We start from the raw sequence: 22,166 nt of genomic DNA on the forward strand, positions 1-22,166 counted from the left end.
TCCTTGCTGCCCAGTCATGTAGGTGTAGGTATTTAACCCAGGTAGAGGCATTTGAGTTAGGGTCCCAGTATATTGAGATTCACCTTGTCGCTGGTTACCGGGTTCACATGCATTGGCCAATACAAAAGCTAAGTATCTCTCTTTTAAAATATTCCTATAGCAGTAATGCAATACCAGAGTTCCCTTATTCATTCTTAGCATTTTAGAGTGCAGTTGTATTTGTTTTGTAGTTATATCTCCAGTGTTGTCCCATGAAAAAATATAAGAAAATATTTACAAAAATGTGACGGATGTACTCACTTTGTGATCTATTGTAAACCAGTTACCACAGTAATACCGTTGGCATGACATAAGTGGAACAGCAGGCAGCCAGGGATGTGCACTTCATTTGGAAAGTCTCATCTAGGGATTAAGACGTTACTCGATCAGAAAACCACTTTGAAGTTGTAATATATGGGGTCATGTTCCTCTTTGCTCCATGCTTGGAGACCCCTTGGTCTGGTTGCATTATACTGTTTTTCTATGTTCATTTCACCTTACTTTACCTTGTAAGCTCATTTTTCTTTTGTATTAGTCATGCACTATTTGGGAATCCCAAGTTTCTTTATTATGGGGGCAGGAACTGTGTCTGGGGCAGTAATTGGGGTGCAGCCCCATGGGTATCATTGACGCTCACAAACTCTTTTTAATTGTTTGGTCCTATGTGTGCTGTCTTGAATAAAGCTTATTTCTTTTGTATTTCTCTGGTATTTTGAGTAGTAATTTCCTTTAACCCGTGCCCTTGTCATACCCTCTCTTCCCTTCTTTGGGGCTCCAGGTGTGTGGTACTCTTTGTATTGGCATTTTAGTTATTCATGTTTAGCTATTTTTTTGCTATTACATCAAAAGATTAAAAAAGTGGACAATCCCTTTAAAAAAATGCAATTTGGCAATATTACAGCATTAACGATACACTATCTGCAAAAGAATCACGGGTCCTAATCAGCAGACGGTGCGGTACTGTCTGTTATATTTGTTCATATTGTTGTTTCGGTGAAATGAACGACTCACGTTTATACCACAAGTACTTAACGGAAAGAGAAAGGCCGGGAAGGATCTTCTGGAATATAAATACCCGTGTGGTATACACACGCAGTGCCTGGTATAGTTGGAGGAGAGAACGGCCGCTCTTGTCACTTGACAGATGGTTCTAATTAAGTGCCAGCCCAAGTGAAGATTCTGGGGCTCCTCACTATTCATGTGCCTTTTCCCAGCCAACCATGAAATTACTTCCCAGCTTTAATAACAAAGTGATACACGCTATTTTTCAAAGTACAAACAACGTCGCAATTAGTAATGGGTTAAAAAATGATGACGGCAGAAAAAAAAAATTCATCCTCCTTCGTCATGGTATCTCTGGCAGACTGGAGGGCGGTAAACGCCACATATCGACCACGTCTGGCTTCTAAATACCCCTGCAGGCTCCCTAGAATTTGTAGCAAAATTTACATATTTCTTTTACGGATTTAGATTTTTCTCTGCTCAAAATCTTGTTTCACATAAAAAAATCAGTATGTCTCCCGTTTTCACTTGTCAACTAAAGGCTGCTTTACATGGTACGACCGATTGTGCGATTTCACAATCGATCGTACCCGCCCCCGTCCTTTTTGCGTCACGGGCAAATCGCTGCCCGTGTCGTACAAAGTCGGTAACCCCCGTCACACGTACTTACCTCTCGTGCGACCTCGCTGTGGGCGGCGAACGTCCACTTCCTGGAGTGGGAGGGACGTTCGGCGTCACAGCGACGTCACACGGCCGCCGGCCAATAGAAGCGGAGGGGCGAAGATGAGCGGGACGTAAACATCCCGCCCACCTCCTTCCTTCACATAGCCGGCGGCGGCCGCGTGATGCAGGTGAGCTGCTGTTCATCGTTCCCGGGGTGTCACACGGAGCGACGTGTGCTACCCCGGAAACGATGAACAACTAAATTAAACGATATTATGGAACCTAGCGACCAGTACACGACTCACGATTTGTGAGCGATACTGCGTCGCTAGGAGGTGTCACACAGGCCGGCATTGCCAGCGATGCCGGATGTGCGTCACAAAAACCGTGACCCCGACGATCTATCGCACGATAGATTGTCTGGTGTAAAGCAGCCTTAAAAGGGCGCTGAGCGCTTTACAAGGGCTGTCATACAAAACAGATACTTTAAAATACACTATTTATCCTACATAGCGCACATAAAGTGTGATACAGAGATTTTCACAAACTTCGCCGACTGTCATGGCGGCGTTGGGTTCTGTTCAGACTAAAGATTCTGACACTCCGCCTGATAACTTCTCTGATGTCTGAGCAGCGCAGGCAGACTCGGGCATTGACTAGCCGATTGGTACCTCTTAGGCAGGCTAGCAAGAGTAAGGCGGGCTTTACACGCTGTGACATAGCTAGCAATTGCTAGCAATGTCGAGCGCGATAGTACCCGCCCCTGTCGTACATGTGATATCTGGTGCTTGCTGCCGCAGCGAATATCATCACTACAGCAGCGTCACACGCACATACCTGGTCGGCGACGTCGCTGTGACCGCCGAACAATCCCTCCTTCAAGGGGGTGCGTGCGGCGTCACAGCGACGTCACCAAGCGGCCAGCCAATAGAAGCAGAGGGGAGGAGATGAGCGTGACATAACATCCCGCCCACCTCCTTTCTTCCGCATTGCTGGTGGACGCAGGTAAGGAGATGTTTGTCGTTCCTGCGGTTTCACACACAGCGATGTGTGGTGCTGCAGGAACGACAAACAACATCGTATCTGCAGCAATAATGACATTATGGAAATGTCCGACGTGACACAGATCAGCGATTTGTTTACGCTTTTGCGCTCGTTCATCGTCGCCTGTAGGATTTACACATTGCGATGTCGCTACCAGCGCCGGATGTGCGTCACTAATGTCGTGACCCCGACGATATAGCGGTAGCGATGTCGCAACGTCTAAAGCCCGCCTTAGTGTCTGCTGGTCTGCTTGTGAGTCATCTTTAATCACATGTTGTGGGGGAGCCAATCACATCTGCTCTCTGCCTATATATGCTGGCTGGACACTTCCATTAGTGCCAGCTATAGTTTATTCTAGTTGGTCTCAGGTGAAGTGATACCCATTGTTGTGTGCAGTTGTGGAGTTAACTTTTGTTGCATTTTTGTCACTACCCTCCTGCTCTTGTTTTTCTCCTGAGTCTCTCTATGTCTATTCTTATGTGTGTACAGTGTGCCAGAGTTTTGATTTTCCCCCGTCTGTCATTATCTGTTTACAATCTCACTCCCACCCCGTTTTCTCTGGGGGAGGGAGGTATGAGAGTTGTATTTCTTAAGAATATAGAAAGGCAAGGGACCCCAGCGTCTCCACCTTTAGGAGTAATCCGGAGGTGAGGAATAACCTAGGGTTCCCTAGCGTAAGTGACAGTATAGGAGCCTCATGTCCCTTGCTATTCCAAAATAATATTGAGAAATAAACAATAGGGAAAACAATGCCAGAATTAATGTTTTTACTCCATTTTCAAAAGAGAAAAAAAAAAACAATGTACCCCTATGCTCATGAAATTTCTATAGGCAACACGTTGCTGCGATTTTTTACATCTGATGGAATAAAACTTGGATTAAATTACACCCATTGGGACACGATCATCCTCATTCAAGGTATGTCTGCATCAAGTGATCCCTTCATTATGGAAGTGCGTCCCTGATCTGCTGAATGTGTTATACACAAATTGTCTCTCCAGGAATGGAGACAAATTCTAGCGCAGCGCCACCTATTGGAAGTAGCGATCCTAAAAGTCAAATGTGGATTTTTAACAATCCTTTGCATATGACTTAGGATATATAAGCCAGATCAGAATCCGAATTTGCAGACACGGTGTTTCGGGGTGCTTGCCCCTCGTCAGTGCAAACTATGGGGTGTCTAATATGGCTCATGAGAAGCTTTGTGGGGACCACGGGGGAACACTATTATATATTATACACAGGCAGTCTTTTTGACCTAGGTGCTGTGGACTTGGATTAACTCCTGCTAGTCTAATCACTAATGAGCAAACAGCTGGTCGACGCACACGCCTGCCTGTGCAACTCAGAAGCACCAGAGAAAGAATACTGTGCAGTGTCAGAATCTGCAGTGTGAACAGCGTCTGATGCCACCATGACCTGCTGTCATGTATTCCTCCACATTCATGAGCTCTGTATAACCCCGCCCCCAGCACTGATTGGCAACTTTCTGCCTATACACAGAAAGCAAAACAAGAAAGCCTGCGGAGACACCATCACATGTTTCTCAACGCTGGCAGGAAACTAGCCAGGTCTTTCACCAGGAAGGAACAACCACGGGAAGGGCAGTCTCCAGTCAAGGAGACCACCTATGCCAAACATGGTATCCATCCACAGACAGCTGTTTCGGGGTATTTGCCCCTCATCAGTGTGGAGTAGGAAACTGGCTAGTGGGAGCATTGCCTAGTAGAAGACTACATAAGCAAGGATGGTTGACCTTAGGGAGATCAACATCCAACACCGCAGAGACAACATCACGTGTTTCTCAACGCAGTGATTCTAGAGCAATGCCCCCTGGGAAATATTCAAAACAAGAAAGCCTGCGGAGACACCATCACATGTTTCTCAACGCTGGCAGGAAACTAGCCAGGTCTTTCACCGGGAAGGAACAACCACGGGAAGGGCAGTCTCCAGTCAAGGAGACCACCTATGCCAAACATGGTATCCATCCACAGACAGCTGTTTCGGGGTATTTGCCCCTCATCAGTGTGGAGTAGGAAACTGGCTAGTGGGAGCATTGCCTAGTAGAAGACTACATAAGCAAGGATGGTTGACCTTAGGGAGATCAACATCCAACACCGCAGAGACACCATCACGTGTTTCTCAACGCAGTGATTCTAGAGCAATGCCCCCTGGGAAATATTCAGACTGCTTATGTAGTCTTCTACTAGGCATTGCTCCCACTAGCCAGTTTCCTACTCCACACTGATGAGGGGCAAATACCCCGAAACAGCTGTCTGTGGATGGATACCATGTTTGGCATAGGTGGTCTCCTTGACTGGAGACTGCCCTTCCCGTGGTTGTTCCTTCCCGGTGAAAGACCTGGCTAGTTTCCTGACAGCGTTGAGAAACATGTGATGGTGTCTCCGCAGGCTTTCTTGTTTTGAATATTTCCCAGGGGGCATTGCTCTAGAATCACTGCGTTGAGAAACACGTGATGCTGTCTCTGCGGTGTTGGATGTTGATCTCCCTAAGGTCAACCATCCTTGCTTATATACACAGAAAGCAGACAATCAGTGCTCAATATTCAGAGAACTGGCAGATCGGTAGCAGATAAAGATTGACTTTCTAAACACAGCAAGCAGCCTAGTAATGACTGGAATCAGGATCTCTGCTCCTACATTATACTGCTCTCAGATGAGATAACCTGCTTACAAACACAACCCATAGCATCAGCGATAACACTAAAACGTGGGAAAACATTTTTAGCATTTGCAAATCAGTCAGGACTTTGATGCTATTTTCTGTTGCATTGCATAGCCTTTCCCTATACTGCGCTCCTATGGAAGGTGGCAACAACCCTTGCGACTGGAGTACACCAGTGATTACACCAAGTATCGGTCTGAAGTGGAAAAGTTAAATAATGCGACTTGTTAAATGTGATTTAATTACGGAGCTGACTGTAAATATGGAAATCACACTCTTCCCGCAGATTGTTAACAGCCCCGGCACGTTCCTTTAGAAATTGTAAAACAAGGTACCTCTTATAATTTTCCTATCACTCTGGCTGATTGCCTGAGCGGAGCTGATCCTCTCTCTACGTGATCCATCATGGTGACAGGTGTTTTGGTATTATCTTACCACCATGACAACAGCTGTCATTACTCTGGTGGCTGACAGCGCCGAGCCGTCAAGCTGGAGGGCAGCCCCTCTCAATATAGCATTCATGTTATTTATATTTGTAATTAAACTAAGTGCAGTGCGAGCGCACACAATATACACCGTGATGATGATGTGCGTGTAACAGATCAGGCTGGAGTCTGCACGCTTCCTGCGCCGCCATATATTGATTGTCAGTCACATGGGATGCACAGAACTGCGCACAACACGGCTGTATTATGTATCATCATCTGCACTGGAAGCAATAACACGGACAAGGTCGACAATTAATATACTTCACTACCGCGATTCTCGCAGGCTATCCTTTAGAGAGGATCTGTAATCTCTCCTGACATCCCCGTTTTAGTAAACACTTGTAATTCACATGAAATATAAAATCCTATAACTCCGTGTTGTGCCGCTTCTCTGTTATTCCTCCTAGACATGGATAAATTAAATTGACTTCTAGGGGCGTGTCCCTGCACATTCTAACACTGTCCAATCAGAGCTCAGATTCAGACCATGTGACAACTCCTAGTGAATTTATTCAACAATTTCCGGGAGGAATAACTGATGATTCTGATAAAATACTAGAGAAAGGTGTTTAAAGGGAATCGGTCACCAACATTTTGCAATGTAAGCTGAGGACAGCATACTGCAAGGGTTAAAAAAGTAAAGACATCTGTGTTTATCTTACTTGCATCCAAGCTATTGTTCACCTATACTAATGGGTTTATTGCTCTGTGATTAAAGCTACCGTCACACTAAGCGACGCTCCAGCGATCCCACCAGCAACCTGACCTGGCAAGGATTGCTAGAGCGTCGCTACACGGGTTACTGGTGAGCTGTCACACAGGCAGATCTCACCAGCAACCAGTGACCAGCCCCCAGCCAGCAGCGACGCGTGGAAGCGATGCTGCGCTTGGTAACTAAGGTAAATATCGGGTAACGAACCCGATATTTACCTTGGCTACCAGCGCACACCGCTTAGTGCTGGCTCCCTGCACTCCTAGCCAGAGTACACATCGGGTTAATTACCCGATGGTGTAGTCTGGCTATGTGTGCAGGGAGCAGGGAGCCGGCACTCGCTGCGTGAGAGCGGCGGACGCTGGTAACGAAGGTAAATATCGGGTAACCAAGGGAAGGGCTTCTTGGTTACCCGATATTTACATTGGTTACCAGCGTCCGCAGAAGCCGGCTCCTGCTCACTGCACATTCAGTTGTTGCTCTGTCGCTGTCACACACACCGATGTGCGCTTCACAGCGGGAGAGCAACAACTAAAAAATGGTCCAGGACATTCAGCAACAACCAACGACCTCACTGCAGGGGTCAGGTTGTTGCTGGATGTCACACACAACAACATCGCTAGCAACATCGCTGTTACATCACAAAAGTCGTGCCTCAGCAGCGATGTTGCTAGCGATGTTGCTTAGTAAGACGTGGCCTTAACATTGGTGTGACACTGTGCCTAGTGCAGACCAGTACACCACGCCCCCTGCTGTGAATGACACCACACAGTCAATGGACAATCTGGATTGAGAGCCTGGTGTGGGCGGAGATAGCTCCCAGCTCTGCTAGACTAAATTCGGAGATAACATCAAAACAGCTGCACACAGTGATCTAAGATAAACATGGTTAGTTTCAGAATCTCTTTGCCTACATTGTGCTGCTCTCAGATGAAGTAGCAAAAACCTGGTGACAGATTCCCTTTAAGAAATGTTATTTTATGGGGGATTACAAGTATTTACTAACACACGTCAGGAGAGCACCCACAGTCCCCAGTACAACTGTGCTTTACTCACCCTCTGTGAGTCCACCAATGAGTCTCCACCTCCTGTTTCTATTTTGGTCTGCAGCGCTAACATCACAGTTCTGCAGCCAATCAGTGAACTCAGCGGCTCTGAGCGAATTGTGATGTCTACTCAAACAGAAAACAGAAATCCCTCGTTATAGCAATCAATTTGGATTTCAGCAGCTGGACCCCGTCCATTTACAGTAGATGTTATGACCTATTCAACTACTAGAAAGTGGGCCCAACTTCATCTCCCTATACCTATAAATTAATCAGCTGTCCATTTTAAATTACAAGCGATACATCATGATGACAAATTCATCTCTACTATATCTACAAAAATGGACACACTAAGGGGCACTTTGCACGCTGCGACCTCGCAGGCCGATGCTGCGATGCCGAGCGCGATAGTCCCCGCCCCCGTCGCAGCGGCGATATCCTTGTGATAACTGCCGTAGCGAACATTATCGCTGCGGCAGCTTCACATGGACTCACCTGTCCTGCGACCGTCGCTCTGGCCGGCGACCCGCCCCTTATTAAGGGGGCGGGTCGTATGGCGTCACTGCGACGTCACACGGCAGGCAACCAATAGGAGCGGAGGGGCGGAGATGAGCGGGATGTAAACATCCCGCCCACCTCCTTCCTTCCGCATATCCTACGGAAGCCGCAGTGACGCCGGTAGATGTTTCTCGCTCCTGTGGCTTCACACACAGCGATGTGTGCTGCCGCAGGAACGAGGAACAACATTGGGCCGTCGCGTCAGCGTAATCATGGATTACGCCGACGCTGCACCGATGATACGATTACGACGCTTTTGCGCTCGTTAATCGTATCATCGAGACTTTACACACTACGATGTCGCATGCGATGCCGGAAGTACGTCATTTTCAATTTGACCCCACCGACATCGCACCTGCGATGTCGTAGTGTGCAAAGCCCCCCTTAGAATAAAAGTATTGGGCCCCACGTGTTAATTCAATCTCATTGCCCCACTGTATAACCTCTGGCCCCTTTCCCCGGTGTAGAACTTCCGGACCCTCTTTGCACCGTCTGCCTTTACTAACATGTGACAGAATGGCTGGTGGTGCAGAGCTCACTGATACCAGCGCAGTCCTGAAATAGGAGCCACCAGGGTAACAAGTCCATTCATAACATTTCTTCCCCTTAAATATTCTCATCACCTGTGATTTATTGAGAAATGGAAGGAACCGCAGCAACTCAGCCACTAAGTGGAGACCCCATAACGTTCAAAGCAGAGGGCAGAGTGCGGAGGAGCAGAAAAGTCATCCATACGGAGCAGGGAAGGAGGACGGCAATAGAAAGAAGAGAGGGGGCGCCGGACCGCAAAACCCATTAGGCCAGACCTCTCGGCAGGGTAGTATAATAAAAGCTGTTTTTATAATATACAGATCGACATGGGCACTTATATACAGTATTATTGAATGCTTTATATAAGAGCTCACTAGTCATGGCCACAGGTTTTAGGGGACAAATCTGATGACAGGTTCTCTTTAAGAATTTGCATTTTCAAGTCCTTCTTACTTTGTAGTCGCAGGTTGTATAATTTTCATATATTAGATTTGCGGATGATTCTTCCACCTACTTTTAACCCAACACTTGAATCGTCTAGTTCAACTTCATCATTATCAGCATAGAAGATGAAAAAAAGGTAGAACGGACGCATCCTTGTTTGTTTGTTTTTTTTTATCTTGAATCACTACACATATCTATAACTGGTTCACACTGTAAGCTCTTGCTCATTATAAAGTGACCTGATTAAAGTAATCAGATGCTCCAGCACTCCAACCTTAAGGTACCGTCACACCAAGCGACGCTCCAGCGAGCCCACCAGCATTTGACCTGGCAGGGATCGCTGGAGCGTCGCTACATGGTCGCTGGTGAGCTGTCAAACAGGCAGATCTCACCAGCGACCAGTGACCAGCCCCCAGCCACCAGCGACGCGTGGAAGCCATGCTGCGCTTGGTAACTAAGGTAAATATCAGGTAACCAAGCGCTTGGTTACCCGATAATTACCTTGGTTACCAGCGCACAACACTTAGCGCTGGCTCCCTGCACTCATAGCCAGAGTACACATCGGGTTAATAAGCAAACCACTTTGCTTATTTACCCGATGTGTACTCTGGCTACGAGTGCAGGGAGCAGGGAGCCGGCACAGACGGCCTGAGAGCGGCGGACGCTTGGTTACAGCTTACCGCAGGCTGTCAGAAGTCAGCTCCCTGCTCCCTGCACATTCAGTTCGTTGCTCTCTCGCTGTCACACACAGCGATGTGTGCTTCACAGCGGGAGAGCAACAACTAAAAAATGGTCCAGGACATTCAGCAACAACCGGCGACCTCACAGCAGGGGCCAGGTTGTTGCTGGATGTCACACACAGCGACATCGCTAGCAAGATCGCTGTTGCGTCACAAAAACCGTGACTCAGCAGCGATGTTGATAGCGATGTCGCTTAGTGAGACGTGGCCTTTAGACGGTGTTTTCCAAAGCTTATCATACTCAACACAATCAAAAGCCTTAGTATAGTCAATAAAGCAAAGGTAGAGCATCTTTTGGTATTGCTCGAAGAGCTCGCGATGTAATCACGTGTACCTCTACCATCAAGGATGTTGCCCAAACTCTTCAGAATGATCTTTAGAAGCATGTTGCTGGCATGGAGAATCTTTGTGATTCTTCTATAGTTAGCATTGCATCAGCTTTCTCCAGAGGTGAGATGCAATGCTAACTATATAAGAAAATATCCAGACTGATATTGTCCAGTCCTTTGGCCATGTGTAGGTCTTCCAGATCTTTTGACATATTGCTCTTTGTGAGGCTCTTATGTTTGAGCAGCTTTGTAGAGTTGAATCCCTGGCGGTTCGTTTTTTCGCAATGGCTTCAAGACCTAATCCACTCACCATTCAATTGATCTGCTTAATCTTGGCTTCTGCATTCCACATAATGGTAAATGTTCTTCTATATATTCTTTTAATCTTTGCTTGATAACCTGCTGGTTTCCAATTTCATTGCCATAATGGTTGCTTTGCTTGCCCACAATGGCTTCTTTAGTTGCTATACCATGGCAAATAACTGTAAGGTACAGCCCTCCTTATAGGCTTCTTTATTGTTTATGTATCGGACATTGAGGAAGCCGTTCTTGTCTTTCTTGGCTTTTCTTTGGAAGTCGAACTAAAGTTATCTCCCCTCAGGCATACTGCCCTTACCTTCTCTCCTCTTACTAGCAATCTCAAGGGTAATTGCAATTAACAGCAATTCCACAAATAAACTGTTAAGGAGGTATACCTGTTCATTGTAAGTAATTTCTGGTGACTGAAGTGGAGCTACTTGAGGTACTGACAAGGAGGCGTAAAGATAGCACCCGGGTAAAGGAATAAAAAAAAATTGTTATAATGAGTACGTGTAACGCTAAGTATGGAAAAATACCAAGCAAACGGCAAAAAAGGAGGGGAGGAAAGAGGAAAACCCTGTGTCTAGGGCATGGTGAGATGATGACCCCTGATAAAATTTTCCGCTGGCCACTTGTTGCCTGAGGTCCCTAGACAGGTTCCAAACCTATGCGCCGAGCAGTATACCTGGCCCTGGCTGACTCAGAACCGGGCCCTAGGAAATGAATGGGCGGCCTGAGTACTAGTCAACCCCACTAAATCCTAAAGAAAACACAGGGAAACCAAAACAAGGGAAAGCAAACATACAACTTATCTCCAAGATGACTTAGGGAGGGGAACAGCAACATGCAACGTTACTCCAGATGATTACAAGCAGACTGCTTGTAATCAGGACCGTATAGAAACATATCTCTATCACCAGCAAGATACCAGGGGGAAATGCAGGTATATAAAGACACAGAGGGATAATGATTAGCAGCTGAAAGGAAAAGATCTGTGCAGGGTCCTAAAGGGGAAAGAGTAAACCCTGAAGGGTGCTTTACACGAGACTACGGATCGTGCGATGCATCGACGGGGTCACGGTTTTCATGACGCACATCCGGCATCATACACGACGTCGTCTCATGTGAAACCTCTGAGCGACGCAGTATCGCTCACAAATCGTAAGTCGTGTACTCGTTGCTCAGTTTCATAATATCGTTTATTTTTACTTGTGCCGGTTGTTCATCGTTCCCATGGCAGCACACGTTGCTCCATGTGACACCATGGGAGCGATGAACTCTGCTTACCTACGTCCCATGCCTCCCGCCGGCTAAGCGGAAGGAAGGAGGTGGGCGGGATGTTTACATCCCGCTCATCTCCGCCTGTCTGCTTCTATTGGCCGGCGGCTGTGTGACATCGCTGTGACGCCGAACGTCCCTCCCCATTCAGGAAGTGGCCGTTCGCTGCCCACAGCGAGGTCGCTCAGCAGGTAAGTGCGTGCGACACGGGCAGCGATTTGCCCGTGACGCACAAACGACGGGGGCGGGTACGATCGATTGTGAAATCGCACAATTGGTCGTCACGTGTAAAGCAGGCTTAACAGAGAAGATGCACAAAACTCCATTCACACCACAGTGGAAAGGATGGAGTATCAAGGAGCAGTTTCTGCAGCTAAATGCAGCGATCTTCTGCAGCCGGACACAACAGGGTTGTCTGTCAGTAAAACATGTGGAATGAAATACTTAAAGTGTGAAACAACTGAAAATATGTCTTATATTCTAGGTTCTTCAAAATAGCCACCTTTTACTTTAATTACTACTTTGCACATTCTTGACATTCTCTTGATGAGCTTCAAGAGGTAGTCACCAGAAATGGTCTTCCAATAGTCTTGAAGGAACTCCCAGAGATGCTTAGCACTTGTTGGCCCTTTTGCGTTCACTCTGTGGTCCAGCTCATCCCAAACTATCTCGATTGGGTTCAGGTCTGGTGACAGTGGAGACCAGGTCATCTGGCGTAGCACCCCATCACTCTCCTTCTTAGTCAAATAGCCCTTACACAGCCTGGAGGTGTGTTTGGGGTCATTGTCCTGTTGAAAAATAAATGATGGTCCAACTAAACGCAAACCGGATGGAATAGCACGCCGCTGCAAGATGCTGTGGTAGCCATGCTGGTTCTGTATGCCTTCAATTTTGAATAAATCCCTAACAGCGTCACCAGCAAAGCACCCCCACACCATCACACCTCCTCCTCTATGCTTCACGGTGGGAACCTGCCATGTAGAGTCCATCCGTTCACCTTTTCTACAAAGATACTGTGGTTGGATCCAAAGATCTCAAATTTGGACTCATCAGACCAAAGCACAGATTTCCATTGGTCTAATGTCCATTCCTTGTGTTCTCTAGCCCAAACAAGTCTCTTCTGCTTGTTGCCTGTCCTTAGCAGTGGTCTCCTAGCAGCTATTTTACCATGAAGGCCTGCTGCACAAATTCTCCTCTTACTAGTTGTTCTAGAGATGAGAAGGTGTGTCCAAACTTTTGGTCTGTATGGTATATATGTATGTATATATATATATATATTATATATATATATATATATATATTAAAAAAAAAGTATATATATATATATATATATATATGGGGAGAGAGGTATATAGAGAGATATATACATATCTCCATTATAGCAATTTTTTGTTCAGCTAATAGAGGTGATCTCAGCTTTATTACTCTATTATGCAGGTCTACAATTCATTACTGCCTTATAATTTGTATTATACTAAGCTGCTTTAAAACAAAATCCTCTGTGAATTTTTCCATTATTTCTAAAAGTAAAAAAAAAAACAAAACACAGAAAAAACGTTGGAAAAGTCCTTGACTTGTTGCCTGCCCCGCTCAGCATAGCTGTGCTGTGCCTCTACAGCTAAAATAACTTTGCAGCTGAATTCCTATATAAATGATTTGTCTGGTGCTTCATTAAACCTTAGGGTGCCCTTAAGATGTTCTTTGAGTATGCTTTTCCAGCTAACACAATGCAATTCCCTATGTGGGATGTTTATTGCTGGTTTAATTATTTCTCACGTATTTCTGTACTTAGCAGTTATTCCAAAACTATTACTTCTTAATACATGTTTACTCTAATACCACACTAGTTTTATGGTTTTCATTGTGTTTAATTTGCCCGTTACTTTATTACTTCTTAATAAACGTAAGTATAGGGACTCTAGAATAAAGCCAATTATTATGCTCTATATTGAAACAATTATTCTAAGTTTTTTTTAGACAGAAGCTTAAAACAAGACAAAAACTTATAGTGACTTAAAAAAGTGTTAAGAGGCGAGATGTAATAGAAGAGTTATCTTATGGACTTGACATTTTAAGTGGGCTCAAGCTCCAAGTGGACTGTATCTCCAAGTAAAGGGGGCTTCACACGCAGCGACATGGCTAACGAGATGTCGTTGGGGTCACGTAATTCGTGACGTACATCCGGCCTCGTTAGCGACGTCGTTGCGTGTGAAACGTACGAACGACCGCTAACGATCAAAATTACTCACCTAATCGTTGATCGTTGACACGTCGTTCTAATCCCAAATATCTTTGCTGTTGCAGGACGCAGGTTGTTCCTGAGGCAGCACACATCGCTACGTGTGACACCCCGAGAACGACGAACAACACCGTACCTGCGTCCTCCGACAACGAGGTGGGCGTCACTTTCTTTCGGCTGCTCTCCGCACCTCCGCTTCTATTGGACGGCTGCCGTGTGACGTCGCACGAACCGCCCCCTTAGAAAGGAGGCGGTTCGCCGGCCACAGCGACGTCACTAGGCAGGTAAGTAGTGTGACGGGTCCTAGCGATGTTGTGCGCCACGGCCAGCGATTTGCCCGTGACGCACAACCGACAGGGGTGGTTGCTATCACCAGCGACATCGCTAGCGATATCGCTGCGTGTAAAGCAGCCTTTAGTGAAATTCTTGGGTGAAATGGATCCTCAGGTGGGTGCAAACTGCCAGTGTAATCCATCAGCAAGTGGGCTCGATCGGGAAGTGAGCACAATCCTCATGTGGGCGAGATCCATTGTGGAATCGATACGCAAGTGGACAACATCTTGTTGAAGATATCTCACGGGCACTCATTGTTTAGGGAGCTACAAAACTACTCGAATTGACACAAATTTCGGACCTAATTCTCTAGTGTCTTTAAAGTTGGCTCACTTTATTCTCAAGTGGGTGCAATTTTTGGTAGGACTCAATGAGCAAGGTGGACTCGATCCTCAAGTGGGGGCAATCCGCAAATAGACTACATACGCCAGTGGAATAACTCTTCTTCAATATTTCTTTCTGCATAATGGCGTTACGAGTTCCCATAGTTTAGGGAATGATAAAACAGTCATATTCTAGCTAATAGAGCTGTGTTGTTATCAAATACACATTGAGAGATTACAGTTGTATGTAAAAGTTTGGGCACCCTTGGCAAAATTAATGTTATTGTGAACAGTTGAGCAAGTTGAAGGTCAAATGATCTCTAAAAGGATAACACATTTCCTTTGTATTTTAGGCAAACAAATAATATATTTTCATCTTTTACATGTTAAATTAAAAATTAGAAAACGGGAAGTGGGTAGATGCAAAAGTTTGGGCACCTTTGGAGATTTGTGTGCTCAGATAACTTTGACCAAGATTTCAGACCTTAAGTAGCCTATTAGGGTTATGGTTTGTGCACGATCATCGTTAGGAAAGGCCAGGTGATGCAAATTTTACAGCTTTATAAAACCCAGCCTCCTCTATCCTTGTGCCAAAAAACATTAGCCATGGGCTGTTCTGAGCAGCTGCCTCGCACTTTGAAAATGAAAATGGTGGAAGCCCAGAAAGCAGGAGAAAGCTATAAGGAGATAGCAAAGTGTTTTCATGTTGCCCTTTTCTCAGTTTGAAATGTAATTAATACAGTTAGGTCCAGAAATATTTGGACAGTGACACAAGTTTTGTTATTTTAGCTGTTTACAAAAACATGTTCAGAAATACAATTATATATATAATATGGGCTGAAAGTGCACACTCCCAGCTGCAATATGAGAGTTTTCACATCCAAATCGGAGAAAGGGTTTAGGAATCATAGCTCTGTAATGCATAGCCTCCTCTTTTTCAAGGGACCAAAAGTAATTGGACAAGGGACTCTAAGGGCTGCAATTCACTCTGAAGGCGTCTCCCTCGTTAACCTGTAATCAATGAAGTAGTTAAAAGGTCTGGGGTTGATTACAGGTGTGTGGTTTTGCATTTGGAAGCTGTTGCTGTGACCAGACAACATGCGGTCTAAGGAACTCTCAATTGAGGTGAAGCAGAACATCCTGAGGCTGAAAAAAAAGAAAAAATCTATCAGAGAGATAGCAGACATGCTTGGAGTAGCAAAATCAACAGTCGGGTACATTCTGAGAAAAAAGGAATTGACTGGTGAGCTTGGGAACTCAAAAAGGCCTGGGCGTCCACGGATGACAACAGTGGTGGATGATCGCCGCATACTTTCTTTGGTGAAGAAGAACCCGTTCACAACATCAACTGAAGTCCAGAACACTCTCAGTGAAGTAGGTGTATCTGTCTCTAAGTCAACAGTAAAGAGAAGACTCCATGAAAGTAAATACAAAGGGTTCACATCTAGATGCAAACCATTCATCAATTCCAAAAATAGACAGGCCAGAGTTAAATTTGCTGAAAAACACCTCATGAAGCCAGCTCAGTTCTGGAAAAGTATTCTATGGACAGATGAGACCAAGATCAACCTGTACCAGAATGATGGGAAGAAAAAAGTTTGGAGAAGAAAGGGAACGGCACATGATCCAAGGCACACCACATCCTCTGTAAAACATGGTGGAGGCAACGTGATGGCATGGGCATGCATGGCTTTCAATGGCACTGGGTCACTTGTGTTTATTGATGACATAACAGCAGACAAGAGTAGCCGGATGAATTCTGAAGTGTACCGGGATATACTTTCAGCCCAGATTCAGCCAAATGCCGCAAAGTTGATCGGACGGCGCTTCATAGTACAGATGGACAATGACCCCAAGCATACAGCCAAAGCTACCCAGGAGTTCATGAGTGCAAAAAAGTGGAACATTCTGCAATGGCCAAGTCAATCACCAGATCTTAATCCAATTGAGCATGCATTTCACTTGCTCAAATCCAGACTTAAGTCGGAAAGACCCACAAACAAGCAAGACCTGAAGGCTGCGGCTGTAAAGGCCTGGCAAAGCATTAAGAAGGAGGAAACCCAGCGTTTGGTGATGTCCATGGGTTCCAGACTTAAGGCAGTGATTGCCTCCAAAGGATTTGCAACAAAATATTGAAAATAAAAATATTTTGTTTGGGTTTGGTTTATTTGTCCAATTACTTTTGACCTCCTAAAATGTGGAGTGTTTGTAAAGAAATGTGTACAATTCCTACAATTTCTATCAGATATGTTTGTTCAAACCTTCAAATTAAACGTTACAATCTGCACTTGAATTCTGTTGTAGAGGTTTCATTTCAAATCCAATGTGGTGGCATGCAGAGCCTAACTCGCGAAAATTGTGTCACTGTCCAAATATTTCTGGACCTAACTGTATATGGCAGTTACCAGGAACAGTGGAGATCAAGATAAGGTCTGGAAGACCAAGCAAAATTTCTGTGAGAGCTGCTCGTAGGATTGCTATAAAGGCAAATCAGTACCCCCGCCTGACTGCAAAAGACCTTCAGGAAGATTTAGCAGACTCTGAACAGAAGAATAATATACCACAACTCAAGAGACACCTGCACAAATATGGCCTGCATGGAAGTCATTAGGAGAAAATCTCTCCTATATTCTCACCATAAAATTCAGCATCAGAAGTGTGCAAAAGAACATCTAAACAACCCTTATGCATTTTGGAAAAAAGTCTTATGGACCAATGAGATTAATATACAACACTTGTGGAGAAAAAAGGGCCCAGAATTTCAGGAAAAGAACATCTCACTAACCATTAAGCATGGGAGTGGATTAATCATGCTTAGGGGATGTGTTGCAGCCAATGGCCTGGGAAACATTTCACAGGTAGAGGAAAGAACGGATTCAATGAAATTTCAACAAATTCTTGATGCAAACATAACACAGTCTATAAAAAAGCTGAAGTTGAAAAGACGATGGCTTCTACAAATGGATTATGATCCTAAACACACGTCAAAATCCACAATAAATGACCTCAAAAGGCCCAAGCTGAAGGTTTTACATTGGCCCTCACAGTCTCCTGATCTGAATGTCATTGAAAATCTGTGACTAGACCCCAAAAGAGCAGTGGATGGAAGACGAGCCAGGAATCTCACAGAACTGGAAGACTTTTCCGAGGAAGAATGGATGAAAATCCCTCAAACAAGAATTTAAAGACTCTTGGCTGGCTACAAAAAGCATTTACAAGCTGTGATACTTGCCAAAGGGAGTTCTTCTAGACAGTAAGCATGCAGGATACCCAAACTTTTGCATCAGCCCATTTCTCTTTTTGTAATTTTTAAAATGCAAAAGATGAATATATATAATAGAAAAAAAACAGTCACACTCTGCAGTAGCAGAAAAATACACTACCTAATGAAGAAATTGGAGGTATTTAGAATATTAGAATGGCCATTATAATACTAGCCCAGCGCCACTTCACAGCACCCTCCTTTGCTGGGTCCTACTCTACACTGCATCTTTTCGGCTTCTTAAAAACCTACACAATATCAGCAGGTGACCACAAGAGGCTAATGAACATGGCGGGGGTTGGAGTGCACAGCCAGTCAGACAGGGCATCACTCCACATTAAATATAAGGAAAAAAGAATGAAACCAGGGATTCCCAGCCAGTCTCCCGTGCCGGTACTTGCCTGACTTCAAATTGGACTGGCAGCACCTCCCAATGTGAATAGGTGGAGTGATGCCCTGTCTGACTGGCTCTGCACTCCAACCCCCGCCATGTTCATTAGCCTCTTGTGGTCACCTGCTGATCTTGTGTAGGTTTTTAAGAAGCCCAAACGATGCAGTGTAGAGTAGGACCCAGCAAAGGAGGGTGCCGTGACGTGGCGCTGGGCTAGTATTATAATGGTCATTCTAATATTCTAAATACCTCCAATTTTTTCATCGGGTAGTGTATTTTTGTGCTATTGCATAGTGCGACTGTTTTTTTCTATTTTTTATATATTGCCCCATAAACAGATACGCACCTATTCACATTGGGAGGTGCTGCCAGTCCAGATTGAAGTCAGGCAAGTACCGGCATGAGAGACCGGCTGGGAATCCCTGGTTTTATTCTATTTTTCGATGTAATATATATATATAATTGCCCTATTCTGTGACTCTGTCTGTCCAAGAAATGACATCATACGCTGAAACCGCCTAAACCACGCCCACACAGCTCCAACAGGCCGAACCCCCTACACACACCCAACCCACACTTCACCCTCACCCAATCAGCAGCGGCCCTGCATCACACCCCACACACACCCACACCTTACTCTACCCACACCCAATCAGCAGCGATGACCGCTCAATTAGGACACGCCCACTCGCCGAAATCCTGACAATGCCATGACGCAGCCGGCGGACAGGTATAAGGGACACCGCCATGGAAGCTCCCTACACCTGACGCGACGGAGCACAGTAAGCCCCGACCCACAGGAGGCCCCAAAGCGCAGGTCAGTGACCCAACTACACCACAGAGACACTCAGAGGGACGGGGACTGGAGGAGACGCAGCTGCGGCATCGCAGGGCTTCCCCGCGCCACAGAGACACAGAGGATGGACGGGGACCGGAGGAGACGCAGCTGCGGCATCGCAGGGCTTCCCCGCGCCACAGAGACACAGAGGATGGACGGGGACCGGAGGAGACGCAGCTGCGGCATCGCACAGCTTCCCCACGCCACAGAGACACATAGAGGGATGGGGACAGAAGGAGACGCACTAGGAACCCAGCACTCCGGGACGCAACTCTCCCACTAACCAACGATAAATGCAGGGGAAGCACATGGCTACTTAAATATTAACAATGCTGTGAATGTTAAGGAGCCGCTCATTACTATTCATGAGCCGCTCATTACTATTCATAAGCGGCTACATAACATTCACTGCAGTGTTAATATTTAAGTAGCCAGCATTCATCGGTGGTTAGTGGGAGAGCTGCGTCCCGGAGTACTCATGAGCCAATCATTACTATTCATGGCCAGCAGGAAATGAAGCCACACACACACACACACACACCACGACTCCCACACAGCCCAACACAAAGACACACACACACACACACCGGCACACACACACCGCCTCGTGCGCACACACACACGCACACACACGCACACACACACACAAACCACCACGCACACACACCGCCGCGCGCACACACACACACACAACCACCCACACATGGGCGCACACACACACAACCACACACAAACACCTAGCACACACACATCGCCCCACAATCACACGCCCCCACTCACACACGCGGCACACAAACAAATACACACACACCGCACAAAACACACACCCCCACAACACACACACATCGCCCCACAAATGCACCGCAACACACACACAACGCAATACAAACACATCGTGCAACACAAACATAGCCCTACACAGACACCCACATACCAGGATGGGGGCCATACAAGGATGGAGACTATACCAGGATGGGACACAGACCACGATGCACCATACACAAGGATCCTGCCTATACCACGAAGGGGGCACATACCAGGATGGCGGCAATCATAGGATGGGGCCACATACCAGAATGGGGCCACATCCCAGCATCAGCCCACATACCAGGATGGGGGCCATACCAGGATGGAGACTATACCAGGATGGGACACAGACCAGGATGCTGCCTGCCTACACCAGATGGCGCACACAGACCAGGATGGGGGCACATGTCAGGATGGTGGCTGCACCACGACGGCGGCACATACCAGCATGGGGTTACATGAAAGCATCAGCCCACATACGAGGATGAGGGCCATACAAGGATGGAGACTATACCAGGATGGGACACAGACCAGGATGCTGCATACACAAGGATCCTGCCTATACCACGATGGGGGCACATACCAGGATGGCGGCAATCACAGGATGGGGCCACATACTCCGTGAAATTGCCCTGACTTCTTTACTTGACACTACTTGATCATTCGCTACCACTGTCTATGTGGGTATCTTTCACAGATTACGACAAACAACATTTACAAGGGCTCCTAAAAGAAAAAATGCAACCCAGCAACAAAACAAACCAGCAGCAGGTAGAAGTCAACAACAACGTCACAAGAAACACAATGCTACAAAGGAAGACCAGACAACCACACGAGCACGAACATCACACACAACCTCAAAAAGAAGCCACACTACAACACAAGAACGCCTTACTAACCCCGGAAGCAGAACCTCAGACACAACAGTCAAAAGAAGAAAATCTTCCACAAACTAAGGACACATATATTTCAATGATATTGCTAAGTCACACAGTATATTGTTAATGCAGTTAGTTCCCAACAATATTTAGTGACATACAGTTACATCTTCATGTTAAACATTTATTTATCTTTGACAAAAAATATATTGTGCCTTCCTTCCATTATTATTCAAATATCATAGATTAACTACACAATAAATTCTAGAATACCCGATGTGTTAGAATTGGGCCACCATCTAGTATATATATATTTTTATATATATATATATATATATATATATATATATATATATATATATATATATATATATACCGTATACAATTATTTTTTTTGCCTAAAAAACAAAGGAAATGTGTCATCTTTAACTTTATGCCTTTTAGAGATCATTTCATCCTCAACTTGCTTTACTGTTCACAGTAACAGTAATATTGACCAGGGGTGCCCATACTTTTACATGCCACTGTATGAAGCAATCTGGGTAGTTAAACACAGCCCAAGTAGCTGGAAATACTCCTCACCCGGTGCCCAGCTAGTTGTTTCAGTTTAGCTCTCTATGAAATCCCGCAGCCATAGTAGCCAGAGTAAGCCATAGTTTCTGTAATGAAGGAGTCTGTCTTAATTTCATGCTGGGTTGGGAATCACGACACGGCTGACAGGTTCCCTTTAAGGTGTTGTCATCCTACTGTTCTGCTTCACTGGTTCCTAGTGAATTGAAAAATGCTGTTGTCATAATGCCTGACAAGCTCGTAGCAAAACTTACAATACATATGTCTGCCTCCTCGATAAGGGTTCTGATGGAAACGTCCAGCCGACACGTGGAACCATTCTTTACACCACCAATTGTGTTCGATGGAGGTTTGAGAAATTGTGGCCTTAAGGGAGGCTGTATATATAATCTATCCCAGAGTGACAGATCCCAGTGATCACTGATATGTGCAGTCATGGCGAGTGCTATCTACATGATCCAAACCTTATCTGAGACACGTCAAACGTTCTTTATGGCTCCTGTATACAGTGTAAGTAATGGCAGGAGCGAGAGTAGAGGGGCTAGTACTTCTCTAGGACGTAACACGTATATGTCATACACACATAGCACAGCTTTAATGATCTGCTATAACTGTAGAGAAAAATAAAAACAGACATGGACATCACATCCAAAACTTACACATTGA

At 45.6% G+C, this 22,166-nt stretch overlaps 1 protein-coding gene across 3 annotated transcripts in view; it reads right to left on the reverse strand.

Annotated features, from left to right (window-relative positions):
• The window catches only part of DYNC2H1 (dynein cytoplasmic 2 heavy chain 1), an 852,364-nt gene that overhangs the window by 181,733 nt on the left and 648,465 nt on the right, over nucleotides 1-22,166 (reverse strand). The gene's annotated exons all lie outside the window — the stretch shown is intronic.

This window comes from Anomaloglossus baeobatrachus, chromosome 2 (genome assembly GCF_048569485.1).
Source record: "Anomaloglossus baeobatrachus isolate aAnoBae1 chromosome 2, aAnoBae1.hap1, whole genome shotgun sequence".
Classification (NCBI taxonomy): domain Eukaryota; kingdom Metazoa; phylum Chordata; class Amphibia; order Anura; family Aromobatidae; genus Anomaloglossus; species Anomaloglossus baeobatrachus.